The following is a 16,488-nucleotide window of genomic DNA, read 5'->3' as shown; positions in this document are numbered from 1 at the left end:
CTGCAAGGCAAGCCTCAAGCAGCGTTGCCAGCTCCTTGCTTTAGGTTAGGTTAGACCCAAAAACAAAAACCTTGGTGATTTTTTCGAGTGAGGAGTTGGCAACACTGCGAGAAAATGGGGCTCATGCCTTACGAAAGAAATCCATTAAGGCGAGCCCCACCGAGCCCCATTTTCGGGCGTTGAACCGGGCTGATCCTACTACTTACGTACACTGCGTACCTTAGCAAAAACATGTAAGAGCACCAAAAAATTGGGTTTTCTCTAAAATGTGATGTGTATGCCAATGTCAATGATTAGGCGTTTCTAACTTTTAAAATAAACATTTGTACAGAATTGCATACAATATAATTTGTGAAATTAGAATTGGTTAAATGGGGGGAAATGCGTTGATGTTGTTTTATATTGGGTGTAAATGTTAACAGTTTGATCTGGTCTATTGTAATACCTTCGGGGAGAGTTAGACCATTGAATAGACGCTGGTTTCGTCAAAAAGAAATGTTATATCGATGTATTTGTTGTTCATAAGAAAATATTAGCTATTTCTACGTTGCGTGGGTTAATATAGTAAATTTGACCACGTGTCGCAAATTATAGATTGAAGTACGTATTTATCCTAAGAAAAAACTGTACCTTAAATTAAAATTGGGTAAACGAGATTGTAGTTATTTGGACACGGAACCGTGGCAGAATTTCCGTTCTAGTTTAAGGAGTTTTTTATCGTGTAAAAAGCAACATCTTTTGACTTTAGTACGAACAGTATCCCTTTGTTAAATAGATCGGATTACCCCAATTAGTCGGTTCTCTCACGAGACTGAGGTGACGGTACAAAATACACGTCATTAGCCTCAAACAAACGACTTTTGTAACTGTTAGGTTTGGGTACATGTAACTTTGATTCCACGGACTCTTCACGCGTCTTCCCTTTTTGCTCATTATTTGAATACCCACCTAATTAGTTACACTGTATGGTTTGACTTTTGTGAAGAAGTGGCTTTCCGAATTCCAACTGTAAACAGTTATGTAGTAGCATGTGTGTTCGTGACTCAAACTTGTTTGTGAAAATGGAGATGCAGCTATTAAATTCTCGGATCCACTAGATCCATCAACTTCCTACTACTGGCCACAAAATATTCTGTGTCCAGTGGACATTAACAATACAAATGGATGGACATATGTACTTAGTGATAAGTCAAATACTTTAGTGTGCTTGGAATGATCAAAATATCCATGTAAAATGTGAACGCACAATTTATAGTACATGAAGTTTTGGCAAAGAGTACAATTTTTAGGTACTATCTTAATGGGTGTCACTTGGAAACTATCTTCGGGTTGAGATAATCACAAAGTTTTCCATCGCATAAAAATAGTGTCCAGGACTATTTGATAAATACATTTGAAAAACCACAATTATTACTCTTTATTCATTTGTTCCTCAAGTGCCAGGAGGATCACAAAATATATTTAACTTGTAAATTTTAATTAATATATAAATTCCGTAGGGGCAAGTGTTTCCCTTTGCCCCCGCCAGGTTACGCCTATGCTTACATTCACACATAGTGACCATAAATTTTGAATATTGTAGCTTGAAACATATTGTACTTCAGGTTTTGTGCTAATTTTTAAGAAGATTTACTTTTAATGTCATTTTATGCAAATGATTTTTTTATCACCCTGTCTCTGAACCGCCCATCTTAATTTTTTCATCAGACATTAGTACACACTCTGAGCTACCTACATATAAAATTGGGGGGAAATTGAAGGGGGGGCATTGCATGAAATTTGCTCTTGAACTTAGTCATTTATTTTTCTAAAAAAATACATAAAACTATATATAAAAATACATGTTTATTGATACATTCATCTGAAACGTTATTTAAATGAAAGCTTATATTATTCTGAAGAAAAGAAAACAAACTTGAAGTTCTACGGCAAAGCCGAGGGAAGATACAATCGTTTATAACCTAATGCGTGACATTCAAAGTGGAGTCGCATGTGGCGTACACGGAGATCTTAAAAAGCGAGTAACTTCTGAACCCTTTGACCAATTTAAAAAAAGTTGTCATTTTTGTAATCAGCATCAAAAGTTCTATAAGCATACTGAATTTCATCAACATCCGGGATGGTGGGTGACATGGCCTGGATGAATTGACGTGGAATGACCCATGGGAAAGTGAAACGCAGGACAACTACGTACATATGATTAGATAGTCTTGCATGCATGTAAATAGGGCCAAGGTGGGCCACATTAAGGAAAGTTTCGTGATTGGAGTTTGACATGGCTGCAACCATAATTTGCTAGTTACCTAAAAAAATCCATGTTTTAGTGTGATTTTAGATTTTCCTCAGCAGGGGCAAACATTTCATCCGAATGAGCATACCATGTGATTTCCCTATGGCTTCATCATTCAGGAAAGTTGATTTCTACTGCGTTGCAAAGATGTTTATGATTCTTTCTTCATAAGTATCTACTTCTTAATTGGCTCTCGTGTGTCTGCTGGGTGGATGTTGATTTGCTCCAGGCGAGAAACTGTTGGGGTCCTGCAATGACATTTAAACTTTGGTACAGGTAGATGTTGGTGGAAAGCCTCACAACGCCGTCAACGTCTCTACCATCTGCGAGGGCCTCTGTTTTTTCAGTTGAATGAGGGACGCAAGGCCATTTGTACCTTACAGCCTTGCGCCGGAGAACCAACTGCAATCGACTTGATATATCGATTGCAAATACACTCGATATAAATGTCGATTGCATCTATGTATAACAAGATCTCGCTTTCATGTACACAGCAACGGATCTTGTCACACAACACGAATTAATTCTTCGTTTTGAGTCTGTAAAGACTAAAAAAATACAAATCTAAGTCCATAAAGTTTAAGAAGCAGCTTTGCGGACCCAAAATGAAGAATGACACAGTTATAAATAATTAACAATAAGAAATTCAGACGGAGCACAGTAATGCAACTTTCTTGCAGGAGACACTCTCACTGGGTTTTGGACCTAAAGTAAAAAATAAGATGAATTTTAGCAACAATATAGGATTTGGTGTGTACTTGAACCTAACTACAAAATTGTTACAGCCAACACATGGTACTTAGCTCAACTGCAATGTTTCCCTAAAGATCATACGTACAACGTCTTTGATATGTAGAGAAATATCACATAGTAAGATATGGAAACACCGTGCAATTAGTGCTAGCATTTGTGGTGTAGTAGTTAACGTAACACACTGCGAAGCAGAGGGTAAGACGTGTATATTTCTTTGTGGTTGTCCTTGGAATTTGCCTTCAAAATGCAACAGAACTAGGTAAACTATTAACGATTTAATTTTAGGTCCATTCACAAGCATGAAAATTATGAAATATAAATGGTGAGTGAACAAATATTAGAGTAAAGAGTTTCGGCATGTTTTCAGCTATGCACTGAAAACCCTAATCAGGGAGAAATAACAAATTGGCTAGTATAAGAGACGAATGTCAGTAATATATAGGACTTTTCCCCAAAATCTTCTAGATGGAATAGTTCTTGATACCATTGCATCTATCATCATCGGAGGACCTTTGATCCATCAAGTTTGGATCTGAACGCAGAACGGTCTCTCCTGGTTGAACGGAATCGGGAGAATGCTCGAGAGAAACCTCGAGTCCTCGTCATGCCTAAGCAAGAGAGTCAGTTTCTCCCTATCCGTTCATTCTTCTTAGTATTCCAGAGTTGATTGATGTCTTCGTGGAGTCTGTGTCGATTTCTGGATGCAGGGACCAGTCCTGTACTTTTACGTGCCATTCGAATCATGGAAAACTTCCCTCCCTACTCTGTTTCTCCTGGAAACACTATCTAAGTCGCTTTAACAATTTATTTTTTACAGTGCATGTCTGTTGCCACAACGACTGGGAAGCAGGATATGATGTGCAACATGTTTACAGAACTGTCAATCGAAAGTATGTGTACTGATGCAATGGAATTGTATGTTAGATCAGTTAGAAATACAAAAATCGACAGATGGCCAAATAACAGGAATAGAAGTAATTTTTAACTCCAGATACTTCAGGCAAATGCTGTACGTTATTTCATGTATATTAGCTGTGTTTTGTTTGTCTAGGTTAATTTCGACATTGATAATGTGGGATAGAGATGACATGGAGTAATTTGGATAAAAGTAACTCTCCTATTATAGATTCATGTCAAGGTCTTCGCAGATGCTATTGGCCATGTGTAAATCTACCTTTTGCTAGGTTATTTCTAATTACTGAAATAATTAAAAAATATTTCATAGGTGTTAACAGTAGTTATAGAGAAACTAATTATACACAATGACACTCTTGGAACAAAAATATTAACGGATATGTCTTATATATATACTACAGTATATACTATAAAACTGCTGCTGTTGTTCAACGCCATTGGACTGCAAATCACCTGATGTTCCTTAATCCTCTGTGACGATAACTTACGTGTTATAATGTTACCTGAGAGATAGAAATAATTATTTCCATTAAAGCTGTGTGCTGAGTTGAATTTGGGTGTCTCTCCATAGCTACTATAAATTTTTTCAACAATATACATATATACATCATAATTATCATTAAATGTTTCGGCATTGTTGTGCAGCAGAATCTGTTCGCCTTGTCGAAAACTTTAATAGACATGATCGATTTTATAGTTCATAATTCTGAAAGTATAATTTATTCGAATGACGGCCTTAGGAGAAGGTAAGTTGGACACTGGAGAACCGTAGCAGACAGCTCAGCGCCTAAATGTGTTTAAATTACAAATTTGTAGATCTCCTGGTGCTTCAAATTGAATTCGTGTGAGCAATTAGTTAATTATAGGTCCTGCATATACCAGGGCACTCCTCTACATTCGTAACTTAGCACGGTCTTAGACATGGGTATTTTACTTGTGAAAGTACGTGTACAAACTGCGTTTTAACCACGGTTGCCCAGGAGGCATTATGGCCCAGACTGCGAAATCGGATTTTTCGGGGGATTTTTTCCTTAAAATAAAATACAAAATTCGACATTTACATGTACTGTATTTTTTCTAAAATAACTATTTGTTTAAAAAGATTACACCTTACGTGCACATTTAAATAGCAATTTGTATACTACTACCAAGAGAATTGTAACGGCTAATATGTATTATCGGGGGCGGGAAGGGGATGGGCGATATGCCAAGATCCAATCTTACATAACGTACTTTAAATTCATACGCGAAATCTGGTGTGAGATTGAGGATTAAATGTGGGGGGAAATATAGAGCTCTTGGAAATCATTGCTTAGACGGGAATTTAATTATGGGGGACTGAACATTAAATTGGGGAGATATCTCTTCTGCATTGACGTCTTACACTGTTGGGGAAATTCTGGCGTGGTGGACTGAGAATTATTGGGGAAGGGGACAATATCAGCTCTTCGATAACAACAGTAAGTCTAAAATTGTCATGACAATTTTGATGCGAGGATTGAGTATTACATTTTCTTGGAGGTGGGGGAGAGATATGAAGTTCTGGATAAAAGTGATAAATCTTAAATTGTCAATGGATGTATGTAGTTTGAGGGAGTTAAAATATCATATTTTGGAGAGTAAATTTAGCGATATAGTATGCACACGTTCTCATCGCCGCCAGTTTTGGAAGGAGGCAAAACTTATCAAGAATTTTCGTTTCATTCATAACTAATTTAATTAATTTTCTTGCAAGCCTACAAGGAAATGGATGTAAAAATTTTCTTGATCGTTTCGCTCGCAATGTGCTCTACGAAAATAAGTGTTTGTCGTTTTAATGAGGTGATTGTGAAGAATAATAAAACAATTACATTTAATGATATGAACAATATTCTCGATATCGGTTCTTAAAATATGATGTGTAGTGATGATATACAGCTTAATTTAATATAATTTGTTGATGCTTAATAATGTGCACGGTACCCGATAAAACAGAATAATAAATAATGTGGAATTCGTATTTGTAACTTTTCGTCTCAGCACAATTTTACCTTTTTTTTATACCCGTGGCTCGACAGCCTTCGAAGAGCCTTGGCCTATCTCCCGACTGCCAGTCTCGCTTCCCCAATCCTACGTAGAGGTGTGGAGATCTTCAACCATAAAATGGGGTGACGTGGGGTGAGCACGTCGAACCCTCAGCCGTTATAAGATAGTTCCGAGAGAGGGTTACGCTACTCACTCGTAGCTTCCCAATATCCTCACGATGGTGGGTTGCAACTGGTCCTATACACAGGCCGAGAGACTAAACCCAGGCGGCGCGCTACGACGCCAGCGGTCCTGGGTTCGAATCCTGGCCTGGGCATGGATGTTTGTGATTGTACATTCATCAATTTCATCACATAATCACTCATCCCCTTCTTCGCAAATTAGCCAAAAGTGGCATAAAAAGCGAAGTAAAGTAAAGCAAATAAATAAATTTTAAAAAAAAACAGGCGGACTCGAACCTATGCCGTCCCGCAGTCGGAGTAAAAAGCACAGCGCCTTAGACCGTACGGCCAAGGAGGTTGACACAATTTTACTTTATATATATATATATATATACACTGTTGGGGAAATTCTGGCGTGGTGGACTGAGAATTATTGGGGAAGGGGACAATATCAGCTCTTCGATAACAACAGTAAGTCTAAAATTGTCATGACAATTTTGATGCGAGGATTGAGTATTACATTTTCTTGGAGGTGGGGGAGAGATATGAAGTTCTGGATAAAAGTGATAAATCTTAAATTGTCAATGGATGTATGTAGTTTGAGGGAGTTAAAATATCATATTTTGGAGAGTAAATTTAGCGATATAGTATGCACACGTTCTCATCGCCGCCAGTTTTGGAAGGAGGCAAAACTTATCAAGAATTTTCGTTTCATTCATAACTAATTTAATTAATTTTCTTGCAAGCCTACAAGGAAATGGATGTAAAAATTTTCTTGATCGTTTCGCTCGCAATGTGCTCTACGAAAATAAGTGTTTGTCGTTTTAATGAGGTGATTGTGAAGAATAATAAAACAATTACATTTAATGATATGAACAATATTCTCGATATCGGTTCTTAAAATATGATGTGTAGTGATGATATACAGCTTAATTTAATATAATTTGTTGATGCTTAATAATGTGCACGGTACCCGATAAAACAGAATAATAAATAATGTGGAATTCGTATTTGTAACTTTTCGTCTCAGCACAATTTTACCTTTTTTTTATACCCGTGGCTCGACAGCCTTCGAAGAGCCTTGGCCTATCTCCCGACTGCCAGTCTCGCTTCCCCAATCCTACGTAGAGGTGTGGAGATCTTCAACCATAAAATGGGGTGACGTGGGGTGAGCACGTCGAACCCTCAGCCGTTATAAGATAGTTCCGAGAGAGGGTTACGCTACTCACTCGTAGCTTCCCAATATCCTCACGATGGTGGGTTGCAACTGGTCCTATACACAGGCCGAGAGACTAAACCCAGGCGGCGCGCTACGACGCCAGCGGTCCTGGGTTCGAATCCTGGCCTGGGCATGGATGTTTGTGATTGTACATTCATCAATTTCATCACATAATCACTCATCCCCTTCTTCGCAAATTAGCCAAAAGTGGCATAAAAAGCGAAGTAAAGTAAAGCAAATAAATAAATTTAAAAAAAAAACAGGCGGACTCGAACCCATGCCGTCCCGCAGTCGGAGTAAAAAGCACAGCGCCTTAGACCGTACGGCCAAGGAGGTTGACACAATTTTACTTTATATATATATATATATATATATATATATATATATATATATATATATATATATATATATATATATATAAATAAAAGAGCATCAGCAAGTGAAATTGCACTTAAGATAAAAATGCACGTAATTATTGCTATGGATTACTAGAATAATTATATTTTCCCCAAAGAGAGGGAGTGAGTTCTTTGAAGGTAGAAAACGTGAACACGTGACACGCATACCCCTTCCTTCCCCACACCACTAGAAAAGGCTAAAAACGCATAAATGAGAATAAGGCTACAATACATACTTCACACTGTACCACTCGCGTGTCGCACATTCACGTGTTTTTCTCGTTTACTTGCCTGTAATTATCGTTGTCAATACTTTATTTACCCAGTACTGTGAGATATTGGGATGACACATACCGTGTTCCGGGCCGAGCATGTAGCATGAGGGTCCTTTCTACCAGTGTACAGTCTGAACGGTGAAAATTAAACTACTTTAGATTGATAAATCACCCATTTCCAAGAACTTTCCCCTTTTTCGATTTTTCGCTATGTGCACTAATAACGGAGTTGCCTATGGGACGGGACTTTTGAATTACCCTATAGCTATTTCTAATAACTGGGAACGTAAACATGTACGTTGATTCAAACAATATTGTATTTAATTTCTATTAGACTTTTACCTTTGAATTACGGTACTTTGTCTCAAAATATGTTACCACACAATACCTAACCTTTCCTAACCTGACCAGACCTAACCTAAATCTAACACAACTCCAGATTTCACTGGCGTCCCAGTTATACATTTTGTATAGTTATTGAGTAATAGTGTATGCATGACTTGATTGACTGATTTAGTTTATTTTACTTCGGTTTTGTGCCTCTTGGCTAATTTGCGAAGAAGGGGATGAGTGATGAAATGATGAAATTGATGAATGGACATTCACAAACAACCAAGCCCGAGCGGGATTCGAACCCGGGACCCTTGGCGTCGCAGCGCGATGTGCTAACCACTCGGCTACAGGGTCCGGCTGTGTATGCATGACATATCATTTTTTTAAAAATATAAAAGACCCGTTTTTGAGAAAATGGCTACCAATATTTTCTTTACATCATCTTCAATTTTGTTTTAGCCTGGCATAGGCATGCTATATCTCGTGCGAGAGAGTCATTTAAGAATTTTCCAACACCGTCTGAATAGTTTCTATAGGTGCGCTGATTGTCGAAATATTACAATTTAAAGTTAACAAGATGTTGGACAAATGGTAAAAATCGCACATTTTCAACCCTGTATTATCCTAAATACAAGAGGTATGGATCGACAATTTTGCATATTTTTCTACCTCAGGTAGTCCTTCCAGAATTCCAAATTTCTAATTAATCAAAAATGCAAGGTTGAGGACATTGTTGATTTCACATGGAATGACCCAATAATTGAATCTGTCACATGAACAAGTTAGTTTTGGTTAACAGACAACTGCAGCATGTTTTTTGGTTTACCCAGGTTGAAGTTTCTATCCTAAGTTGTGTAACAACATGCGTTAAATGCCCAAATTGTGTGTGTGTTTTTTTAAAATCTTATCATCCATTCACAAACACTATTTAAAAACATATTTATGTAATTTATTTTCACATTTACATTTGAGTAAATGTACAACTGAAGTAAACAATATATGTTCTAGCTTTCCGTTATTTCTAAAATTTGATCAATTAAAATATAGAAAGTTTAACAGGCTTTTGTATTTAAAAAAATCAATTATTAAGTATTCATGAAAACTAGTTTAGCCAGGGGGAGGATTCAGGCGGCTGAAGCCCCCCCGAAATCATACAAATATCTAATTTAAATAGTGCACGGTGGTAATAAATTTTGCTTCCTTAGTAGGATTAAACATCCTGCATAAGATGTAAAATGCCTACGAGGCTCTGGCGTCTGTGTTTTGTCCTTTCAGTGTCCATTTACAGCCTCAGCTTTTAACCGAAGTCAGAATGTTTTAATATTTTAGTTAACGACATTACAGGTAATTTAGGTAAGGTTAGGGGCTGCATCCCGTATAACGTGATAGGTGCAAAATAGCGTTTGATTGCTGACGCATTCAAAAATTCAAATTTAAATTTAAATGTAATATACCGAGAAATTCATCTTCATCGTTTTACCCCTCACTTTCTTCTCTCTAAATGGTGACTACTTCCGAATTCAAATTCTGGTTAAGGGCCTGCCTTTAGGGGACTCTGATTAACGATCTTGGAGGTAATGCATCCACGCAAATGGGTGGAAGGGATGGCAACTCAATTTAGGGAGGAGGGGCAGATCAAGTCTAGTGTTCAAAAAAGTTACACAAAATAATTTCAGTAGACACCTTGTTGTAATTTATGTCGTGCTTTATGTGGATTATGACGTGATTTGAAGGGGGGACACATGACATGATTTGGGGGGTGATGCATCCCCTGACCCTTAAAATAACATTATAGACACTTTCATATCAGTGAATTGTAACAGCGATTGTGGATTGATAGAAACTTGAATGGTTCGTTTAAATACAAGGTGTTCCAAAATTCTCCATACATAGTGTAATGCGAAATTGATGTTTCTTTTGTTGCATGTGAACCAGGGAAATAGCACTGACATATGAAAAACCGCATAGAGATGGCATGAGGCAAAGGAGTTCAACAGGAGACATGGCTGGCCCTGAGAAGAGAATAACTCATGATACAGTAGCGAATATAATGGACAAATTTAAGATCAGTGGTAGTGTTGACGACCTCCACAGAACAGGGAGCCCACGCAGTGCCACAATCGAGTGAACTTCGACAGCTGTGCTTACATGCTTTGTGAAGAATCCAATGAAAAGCATAAGGCACTTGCCCAGGGAGTCCGACGTCAGCAAAAGCAGCATCCATCGCATACTCATTGTCAACAAATGGCACGCATTCAAAATGCAGCTGCAGCAGAAATTGAGTGAGGACGATTTCGACCGTCGTGTGGAGTTCTCTAAATGGGTACAGCAACAATGAACAGGCGGTTGACTTTGTATGCAATTTTCTGTTCTCGGATGAGGGCAATTTTTACCTCATCGGTGAAGTAAATAAACAGAATATGCCTTATTCAAGTGAGATTCCCAAATGCAAGGAGCTGGAAAGTTGATGATGTGGTGTGGCTTGTGGGGAGGCAGATTGATCGCTCCCATATTCATTGACGTCAGTTTGAATGGGGACATGTACCTGGAAGTTTTGGTTATCAATGAAGATGGGGAATTCCCCGAGCGCTTTCAACACGACGAGGCGCCTCCCCATTATGCACTAACCGTGCGTGAGTGGCTAAACCATTGGATCGGGAGACGAGAGAGAGTGGAATGGGCTACTCGGTGTCCGGACCTCACGCCCCTTCATTATTTTCTGTGGGGAGATTTGAAGTTCATTGTCTACCAGGAGAAAATCAGGGATATGCTTCATCTGAATGCTCCCATTATCGACACCTGCACTCAGATACCTTGCAATGCTGGCGCAAACCCATTGATTTGTATCAGAGACTTGATGACCACCACACTGAGAACATTCTGTAATACAACTGAGTAAAGTTAATTTTACCTATGTATGGAGACTTTTGGGACACCCTGTATTGATACGTTGTGAACTAATTGTAAAAATAGTTGAAAATAAGTCACCGCGGTTACCCTATCATAGAAACACGCGTTGGAATGTGACTAGGCCGAAAATGAATTAATGCACTGTTTATATTCCGAGATATGAATAACTTCCTCCTCGTATTTAACGCCTCGTGCACTTCTCTCTAATTCCCGAAGCTCATTTGCCCTCAGTGCAGGCCTGGACAGCTTCCATTTGAGAGGCACTTCTTCCGTATGAAATACGAGGGCGAGGGCATTCCTGTGGAATATCTCCTACTACTTTACCTCTGAACTAGTGTGGCCAACTCTATCGTATTTTACCCATCATAAAATGGACTTCCTCTCTGGCTTTGGAAAATTCATTTAGAAATCGCCTCACATTTCACACCAACCGCCTGAAAATCTGAAACTTTTAACAATATTGTATACCTAAGAAAAACAGTAGGCTAATTGTCCTTCACAATTTTCATTCAGTGTATTTTTCACAATAATGAATTGAAATTAAAACTTCAATAAGCAGAGGCCAACACCTGCTTCGAATCAACACAATTCCATTCCTTAAAACAACACAGGATATTGAAAAAATAATTATAATACCAATGTCTATACTTTATCCAGGAAATATGTGGAGCAAAGGCGCACATAACGGTGGAGAAGGGGAGAAAGCAAGTGTACGGAGCGAAGCAGAACGCACTGCTGCTATCACTCTTGCCTGGTCTTACGGCGGACGGCCTACATGCTGGCAAGGGAAGTGGGGAGCGGGGAATACGCCGAGAACCTTGGATACTTGGATGACTGTTTTCTGTTGGATTATGTAGAATGACTCGAGTCGAGGTATGGGGATATTCAAATATACAGTAGAACGCCTCTAGCATGGGGTTAATCGACGCCGTGTTAAATAGCATGCTGTACAAACGTGAAAGTTGTATCGTCACTTTAAAGTTGCAGTGGCCTCTGCTGTTAAGTTTGTTTTATCAGAGGTTGGACAAGCCAGGATTCATATCATTTTCCAGATGTCTATCTCGTCTCGACAAGCTTCGAAAGTCCTAGCCTCCATCTCGTCTCGATTAGGGATGGCCAAACGGATCCGGATCCGAAAAATCCGGATCCATTCGGATCCGGATCCGGATCCAAAAGTTACGGATCTGGATCCGGATCCGAAAATTCCGGATCCGGATCCGGATCTGAAAGTTTCGGATCTGGATCCGGATCCGAGAGTTCCGGATCCGCGGATCCGGATCCGAAAGTTCCGGATCTGGATCCGGATCCGAGAATTCCGGATCCGCGGATCCGGGTCCGGGTCTGAAAGTTTCAGATCCGGATCCAAAAATTTCGGATCCGGGTCCGAAAGTTTCGGATCTGGATCCGTATCCGAAAATCCGGATCCGGATCCGAGAGTTTCGTATCTCAATCCCATTATAATATTACCACACCTTAGTCCTACAAGAATTTTTTTCAAGTGTTGTTCCTAAAATACTTTGCTACGCATCGGCTAACACACTCGTGCACAAATGTCCGAAGTGATTTTGTAAATGCCATTGAAACGAATATGTATTCATTCGAATGTATTGGAAATGAAAACACACATAAATGTGAGACATTCCATTCCAGGATGAAACCTTTAACACATATAACAAGATAGAAATGTTATACAAAAATTATACAATTGTTCTACAGTTACAGTTTTACAAATTAAAATAAAACATTATAATATATCCAGTGTTAAATAATTACAAAGTGTAAGACTAACAAGGGAGGTTATCTAAGTGTCCCCTCCGATTTCCATGAAACTTGGCAGTATAGTGGGGCCCAAAGGAAGAATTACGTGTTTTTTTGTTTCAGCTAAAAAACGGTTTTAGGGGGCAAAACCCCCTCAAGTGTCAAGATGAGGACAAATTGAAGTGAGGATCTGACCCCTGTGTCCCTCCCATTTCCATAAAACTTGGCAGGTGTATAGTGGGGCCCAATGGAAGAAATAAGTGTTTTTTTTGTGTTTTGTGTTTTGTTTGAGGGCAAAACCCCCTCAAATGTCAAGATGAGGACAAATTGAAGTGAGGATCGGACCCCTGTGTCCCCCTCCGATTTCCATGATACTTGGTAGGTGTGTGTATAAACGGGCCCAAATGAAGAAATACGTGTTTTTTTTTTTGTTTCGGCTAAAAAACGATTTTAGGGGGCAACCCCCCCTCAAATGTCAATATGAGGACAAATTTAAGTGGGCATTTGATTTGTGTGTCCCCCTCCTATTTCCATGAAACTTGGCAGGTGTATAGTGGGCCCCAAAGGAAGAAATACATGTTTTTTTTTTTGTTTCAGCTAAAAAACGGTTTTACAGTGCGAAACCCACTGAATTGTCAAGATGAGGACAAATGGAAGTGGGGATCTGACCCCTGAGTTCCCCTCCGATTTCCATGAAACGTGGCAGGTGTATAGAGGGGCCCGAAGGAAGAATTACGTGTTTTTTTGTTTGAGCTAAAAACTGTTTCAGGGGGCAAAATCCCCTCAAATGTCAAGATGAGGACAAATTGAAGTAAGGATCTGACCCCTGTGTTCCCCTCCGATTTTCATGAAACTTCGCAGGTGTATAGAGGGGCCCAAAGGAAGAAATACGTGTTTTTTTGTTTCGGCTAAAATACTGTTTTAGGGGGCAAAACCCGCCTCAAATGTCAAGATTAGGACAAATTGCCGTGGGAATCATCTGACCCCTGTGTCCCCCTCCGATTCCCATGAAATTTGACAGGTGTATAGTAAGTAAGTGTATTAATTAATTACAAATCGCGCACGCGAGCACACACACACTATATATATATGTGTGTATGTATATTATATATACAGGGTGACTGGTAATTAGATGTATTCCCTGAAAGGGATTAAAGTAGAGACAATTTGCAATAAATTTGACCATATGATACCCCGTCCGAAAATTAGTAGTTTTCGAGATAATCGAATTTCAATTGTTTTTTTAAAAAAATGACAATTTTCCACATAAATAGATGAATTGAGAAAAAACTGCTCATTGTATGGAACTTATTTCAGCGTCTTCTGATAGCTAACAAATAAGTGGTTCGTTGAAAGAAAAGTTTTTCCCAAATAACAATCACATGTAAGTACCGGGTGGGTCTAAACTTACAAGTGATGATAAAAAAATTCACTCTTAGTTTACTTGGCAACGTATTAATAACAAAAATGGTATGATACGAAGCGTACAAATTACTTAAATTACATCCTTGTTACATCTGCTATCCAACAAGGTACAAATGTTGCTAACATTCACATTTGTGTACAAGAAATAATACTTCATTCATCTTCATGTGAATGGAATCAATGAACAATACAATTAAAGAACATTACACGTCTTGCTCAAAGTGGGCACCTCCGTTACGAATGCAGGCACGCAGGTTTTTACGGAAATTTGGTCTCTTAACTCGTGATGTGATGGTGTCCTTGATGTGTTGACCAGCTGTTAAGATCCTCTCCCTGAGCTCTTCTTGCAAGTTTACCTGTGTCTTGTCATGTGGCTCCAAATGTAAAAGTCGCAAGGCTTCAAATCGGGCGATCGAGCCGGCCAGGGAATCGAGCCGCCTCGGTCAATCCATTTCTTTGGGTAATTTTCATCCAGCCACAGTCGCACGCCGAAGCAGAAGTATGGATGGGCGTAATCAACAATCATTTGATCTGGCCATTTTTCCTGCCCCAAATCTTAAATGGCATCACTTATGAACATTTCTTGAGGAACGGGATGGCAATGTTGTTGGAGGATGTGCCTCTAGCTACAAGACGTGACATAATTAACAACCATGATGGCTGCCCAGCTCGATCCCCCGATCGATTTGAAGCCTTGCGACCTTTACATTTGGAGCCACATGACAAGACACAGGTAAACTCGCAAGAAGAGCTCAGGGAGAGGATTTTAACAGCTGGTCAACACATCAAGGACACCATCACATCACGAGTTAAGAGACCAAATTTCCGTAAAAACCTGCGTGCCTGCATTCGTAACGGAGGTGCCCACTTTGAGCAAGACGTGTAATGTTCTTTAATTGTATTGTGCATTGATTCCATTCACATGAAGATGAATGAAGTATTATTTCTTGTACACAAATGTGAATGTTAGCAACATTTGTACCTTGTTGGATAGCAGATGTAACAAGGAAGTAATTTAAGTAATTTGTACGCTTCGTGCCATACCATTTTTGTTATTAATACGTTGCCAAGTAAACTAAGAGTGAATTTTTTTATCATCACTTGTAAGTTTAGACCCACCCGGTACTTACATGTGATTGTTATTTGGGAAAAACTTTTCTTTCAACGAACCACTTATTTGTTAGCTATCAGAAGACGCTGAAATAAGTTCCATACAATGAGCAGTTTTTTCTCAATTCATCTATTTATGTGGAAAATTGTCATTTTTTAAAAAAACAATTGAAATTCGATTTTCTCGAAAACTACTAATTTTCGGACGGGGTATCATATGGTCAAATTTATTGCAAATTGTCTCTACTTTAACCCCTTTCAGGGAATACATCTAATTACCAGTCACCCTGTATATGTATATTAGCAGGTAACAATATGTTATAAGCACATTCTTACTTTCCAAAGAAGCGCATGTGGGATGGCAAAACGGATCCGGATCCGAAAATTCCGGATCCGGATCCAAAAGTACCGGATCCGGATCCGAAAGTACCTGATCCGGATCTGAAAGTACCGGATCCGAAAGTTTTGGATCCGGATCCGAAAATTCTGGATCCGGATCCGAAAGTTCTGAATCCGGATCCGAAAGTTCTGGATCCGGATCCGGATCTGAAAATTCCGGATCTGCAGATCCGGATCCGAAAAATTTTAGGATCCGGATCCTAAGGATCCGGAACCAACCGGATCCGGATTTCGGATCCGCGAGGATCCGGATCTGGCCACCCCTAGTCTCGATTTTTAAGACGCCGTACCATCCCTAGCGAATCCGAGCTCCCCCTGTTACAGCTCCCAGCTCAGCCGCTGGGAAGAAATTCCTGACTTGGCAACACTGTTCCCCACTAACCGACAGAGATACGGAGATACTGGCCTCCCAGGCGACCACGCATGTCCCTTCCTTTCCCAACGCATCGGACGCTTATTAACTTCATCTCGACTCTTCGCAGCGGCAGTGTGACTCCGAAATCTTCCGCGAAAAGTT

Source organism: Lepisma saccharinum, chromosome 23 (genome assembly GCF_977018435.1).
Source record: "Lepisma saccharinum chromosome 23, izLepSacc3.1, whole genome shotgun sequence".
In the NCBI taxonomy this organism is placed as follows: domain Eukaryota; kingdom Metazoa; phylum Arthropoda; class Insecta; order Zygentoma; family Lepismatidae; genus Lepisma; species Lepisma saccharinum.
The sequence above is the reverse complement of the archived record's forward strand: the minus strand, read 5'-3'. Positions refer to the sequence as shown.